Genomic DNA, 5,883 nt, shown 5'->3' on the forward strand with positions numbered 1-5,883 from the left:
CCACAGGTATCTGGGGGTGCATTTTCCTTCCCAAGAGAAGCTCTCCAGCCCCTACCAGCCAGTTGTGATCCAGGAGATGGGAAGCCAGGGTGTGAAAATTTGGTTTTAGGACAATCATGATGATCACAAAGATTATACCAACGATTCAGTCTAAGGCCAGCCCTCAGAGAGCCTCTAGTCTTGTGAATTAACACACCATTATAACACAATGTGGGAGGTTTTGGGGAGTGGCACCTGGCATAATTTGGAGGGGAAGAGCTTGCTAGAGAAAGTTTCACCAGAATGGAGTCTTTAAGAATGAGTAAGACGGACCCTGGCAAATAGAGGATGAAGAGATTTCCTGGCAGAGGGGATTCCATGAGCAAAGGCTCCAGCCAGAAACAACGTGCCATACGGGGAGAATTGAAACAAATTTGGGTTGTGTGAAGCATGAAGTTTAACTCGCAGTAGATGGATAAAATGAGACTGAAAGGTCAGCAGGAGCCAGATTGAGTAGAGCCTTGAGTGCCAGGTCAAGAAGGTTGAACTAAACTCTGAAGGCCATAGGGAGCCATGGGTGGTACTAGAGCAGTGGTGGCCCTAGTGAGGTATTCATTTCAGAAAAATTCTTCTAGTAGTCCATGTAGAACTTCCTTTAGACAGAGCATCCATTGTGCCTGCTAGGGTGTTGGTCTGGGTGAAGAAAGTTAAGACTTGAGTTGGGACAGGGATGGAGTGTATGTGAGGACGAGTGTGAAAGGTGAATGGGTGTTACTGGGAGGGAGGAGGAGCTGAGCAGATATGCTGGTTCTGACTTGGGTGACCACACGGGTGGGTGGTGGTGCCACTGTGAGAGAAGACGACAGATGATAATGAGTGCAGGACTCTGGTGTGGTCTCAGGCCAGCTCTCAGTGATGGACTTCACTCTCCCTCTCGTCTTGCAGCTTTGGGGCACAACCTGAAGACTCTCACAGTCAATGTCACCATCTCCACCTTCTGGTATTCATCAGACAGGAGCAACAGCTCAGCCACGTTCAACTCCACTGAGAGGGTCCTGCAGAGCCTGATGAGACCATGGTCCCAGCAGCTCCTGGTGGGTTAAATCCCACCCAGCCCCTCCCCCAACCCCTGTCCCTCCTGCTCATCCTCCTCCTCCTTCCTCCCCAGCTGGACCCTTGTTCAAGAAGAGCAGCCTGGGCCCCTTCTCCTTGAGTGGCAGACTGTTCTCCCTCAGGTAAGACCCTCCCTTGAGCACTTGCCCCTAATGACAACTTTTGTGACCATCCCTCTCTCAGTTTCTCCACTCATCTCCCATTTCCTCCTTCCTGTTCTGGCCCAAACCCCAGAGGTTTCAGGACCTCTCTCTAGATTCACCATGTCGCTCTCTCCCCAGGCCTGAGAAGGACGTGGCAACCACCAGTGCGGACGCTGTCTGCACCCACCACCCTGACCCCGTGGTCCACCATGCCTCTGTGCTGGGAGCTGAGAGTCTCCACCTGTCGGCTCTTCCTCTCAGTGGCTCCAGGCTCTGCACCCTGGAGTTTATGCATGCAGAGAGAGCACCAGCTACATTTCCGCAGCATCAGCTGGAACCTCAGCAACCCGGAGCCCACATCCTCGGAGTACACCACCCTGCAGAGAGACACACAGGACCAGGTGGATTCTCCCCTCTCCAGTCTCTCCTTGCCCTGAGAGCACCCTCATTCCTCTGCCTGACTTACATCTGTTACATTATTGTTTCAAACCTTCACTTTCCCTGCATGTCTGGGTTCTCTCACTTTCCAGAGGTGATGTCCTAGCTGCCTTCCCCATTTCTCACATGGATAAACTGAAGCTCAGAAAGGGGAGTATTTTGCCTAAGGTCACACAATGAGTTAGGGGCAGAGCCAGGATTTGAAGTCAGGTCTCCTTTGCCCCAAGGTCTGTGATCTTTCACTGGCGCCAGTGGCCCCCTGAGTCCCCAGGAGACATCCATCTCACCCACTCTCCTTCCCATATTCTAGGTCACCAAGCTCTACAGAGGCAGCCAGCTGTGAGACATATTCCACTCCTGCCTGGTCACCGACTTGATGTAGGTCGAGGAGATTGGAAGCATTGGTTGAGCTGATGGCTGATGGCTCTGAGCTCCCGTGACACATCCTTGATCTAGAAGTCAATTACATGGTGCCCATTCTCCCCCACATTCCTGTCAGCTCATCCTACCGTCTCCATCCACAGGTTTTCGGGGGTTGAGAAAAGCATTAACATTTGAGGCCACCAACCTCCAGCATCCTTCTCCTCCTCCTCTTCTGGAGACTTTCAACAAATATCAGCAGTCTAACTGTGCTCTCAAATAGTGAAGCCACTAACCACATGGGGTAATTTAAATTTTTGGATGGAACCTGCTTAGACTAATGGACATAAGAGCCTATCAGAATATGGACAATCTCATCTATGAGATCTTCATACAAACCTCACAGTAACCAGCAAACAAAAAATCAGAGCAGAGCCATAGATCATAAAAAAAGAGAAAATCTCCACAGAAAACCCCCAAAATGAAATGGTAGTCAGAAACACAAAGGAAGAGAAACAATGGAAATATGGATTACGTGGGATTAAGTTCTCATGTATCAGTAATTACTCTAAATGTAAATCGATTGAATTCTCCAATCAACAGACACAGAGTGGTGGAGTGGATTAGAAAACAAGACCCAACAATATGCTGCCTCCAGGAAACACATCTCAGCTCTAAAAACAAACAGGCTCAGAATGAAGGGATGGGAGACAATACTCCAAGCAAATGGCAAATAAAACAAAGTAGGTGTTGCCATACTTATATCAGACAAAGCAGACTTCAAGATAAAAAAGACTATGAGAGACAAAGAGCTGCAGTATATAATGATAAAGGGGACTTTCCACCAAGAGGACGTAACACTTATAAAGATGTATGCACCTAACACAGCAGCACAAAAGAATATAAAGCAATTATTAATAGACCTAAAGGGAGAAATTAACAGCAACACAATAATAGCAGGGGACCTGAACAACCCACTTACATCCAAGGATAGATCATGCAGAGAAAGGCAACAATAGTGGAATTAAATGAAACATATGATCAGATTATCTTAATCGATATAGAGAGAGCATACAATCCCAAAACAGCAGAATACACATTCTTCTTAAGTGCACATGGAAGATTCTCAAAGATAGACCATATGTTGTGAAACAAGGCAAGACTGAATAAATTTAAGATTGAAATCATATCAAGCTTTTTTTCTGACCACAATACTATGACACTAGAAATCAACTACAAGACAAAAGATGGGGAAGTCACAAATATGTGGAGACTAAAGAACACACGACTGAAGAAAGATTGGCTCAATGAACAAATCAAAGGAGAAATCAAAAAATACCTGAAGAAAAATGAAAATGAAAAGACAACAAAACAACTCTTATGGGATGCAGCAAAAGAAGTTCTAAGAAGGAAATTCATAGCAATACAAGCGCACCTCAACAAACAAGAAAAATACCAAATAAGTAACATTAAACTACACCTAATAGAACCAGAAAATGAAGAACAAATGAAGCCCAAAATCAGTATAATGAGGGAAATAATAAAAATTCGAGAAGAAATAAATGAAATAGAGACTAAAAATACTGTAGAATGGATCAATGAAACAAAGAGCTGGTTCTTTGAGAAGATTGAAACAAAACTGACAGACCCTTAGCCAGACTCACTAAGAAAAAAAGAGAGAAGGCTCAAAGACATAAAATTAGAAATGAAAGAGGAGAAATTACAAGAGATACCACAGAAATCCAAAGGACAGTAAGAGAATACACTGAACAACTTACATGCCACCAAATTGGATAACCTAAAAGAAATAGATAAATTCATACAACCTCCCAAAACTGACTCAAGAAGAAATAGAACAAATGAACAGACCAATCACAAGTAAAGACATCGAAATGGTCATCAAAAAACTCCCAAAAAACAAAAGTCCATGACCAGATGGCTTTTATGGAGAATTCTACGCAATATTCAAACAAGATTTAATACCTATGCTTCTCAAATTATTCCAAACAGTTGAAGAAGATGGAACACTTCTTAATTCATTCTATGATGCCAACATCACCCTGACAGCAAAAGCAGACAAGGATAGCACAAAGAAGGAATATTATAGGCCAATATCCCTGATGAACACAGATGCAAAAATCCTCAGCTAAATATCAGCAAATCGAACACAGCAATATATTAAAAGGATCATATAAGATGATCAAGTGGAAGTTATACCAAGGATACAGGGATGGTTCGACATCCGCAAATCAATGTGATACACAACATTAATAAAATGAGGAATAAAAATCACATGATCCTCTCCACAGATGCAGAGAAAGGATTTGACAAGATCCAACATCCATTTAGGATAAAAACTCTCAATAAAATGGGTATAGAAAGAAAGTACCTCAACACAACAAAGGTCATATATCACAAACCCACAACCACCATCATACTTAATGGTGAAAAACTTAAAGTCATTCCTCTGAGAACAGGAAGAAGACAAAGGTGCTCACTCTCGCCACTCCCATTCAACATAGTACTGGAGGTTTTGGCCAGAGCAATTAGGCTGGAAAAAGAAAAAAAAAAAGGAATCCAAATTGAAAAGGAGGAAAGGAAACTCTTGCTGTTTGCAGATGACATGATTGTAAATATAGAGAACTCTAAAGAATCCATCAGAAAACTATTAGAAATAATCAACAATTACAGCAAAGTTGCAGCGTACAAAATCAACTTACCCCAATCAGTCGCATTTCTATACTCTGATAATGAACTAACAGAAAGAGAACTCAAGAATACAATCTCATTTACAATTGCAACAAAAAGAAAAAAGTTTCTAGGGATAAATTTAACCAAAGGTTAAAGACCTATACAATGAAAACTATAAGACATTATTGAAAGAAATCAATGATGACCTGAAGTTATGGGAAGATATTCCATGCACATGGATTGGAAGAATAAACACAGTTAAAATGTCCATATTACCTAAAGTAATCTACAGGACCAATGTAATCCCTATCAGTATCCCAATGACATTCTTCATAGAAATAGAACACAAAATCCTAAAATATATATGGAATAACAAAAGACCTCAAATAGCCAAAGAAATCCTGAGAAGAAAGAACAAAGCTGGAGGCATCATAATCCTAACTTGAAAATATAGTACATAGCTATAGTAATGAAAATGGCATGGTACTGGCACAAAAGCAGACTCATAGATCAATGGAACAGAACTGAAAGCCCAGACAGAAAACCACACATCTGTAGTCAGTTAATCTCTCACAAAGGAGCCAAGATCATACAATGGAGAAAGGAAAGTCTCTTCAATAAATGTTGTTGGGAAAACGGGACAGACACATGCAAAAGAATGAAAGTAGATCATTATATTCCACCATACACAAAAATTAACTCGAAATGGATAAAAAACTTGAAAATAACACATGAAACCATAAGACTCCTAGAAGAAAATATACCCAGTACAGTCTTTGACGTCGGTCTTTGCTGCACACTTCCCAATACCATGTCTACTCAGGCAAGGGAATGAAAAGAAAAAATATACAAATGGGGCTACATGAGACTAAAAGCCTTCTGCAAGGCAAAGGAAATGATGAACAAAACGAAAAGACAGGGCCGGCCCCATGGCTTAATGGTTAAGTGTGCGTGCTCCTCTACTGGCTGCCCTGGTTTGGATCCCGGACGCGCACAGACTCACCACTTGTCCGGCTACGCTGAGGCCACGTCCTCTGCAAGGCAAAGGAAATGATGAAAAAACGAAAAGACAGGGCCGGCCTCGTGGCTTAGTGTTTAAGTGCGCATGCTCTGCTACTGGCGGCCCAGGTTTGGTTCCCGGACGCGCATAGACGGACCT

This window comes from Diceros bicornis (genome assembly GCF_020826845.1).
Source record: "Diceros bicornis minor isolate mBicDic1 chromosome 30 unlocalized genomic scaffold, mDicBic1.mat.cur SUPER_30_unloc_8, whole genome shotgun sequence".
NCBI lineage: Eukaryota > Metazoa > Chordata > Mammalia > Perissodactyla > Rhinocerotidae > Diceros > Diceros bicornis.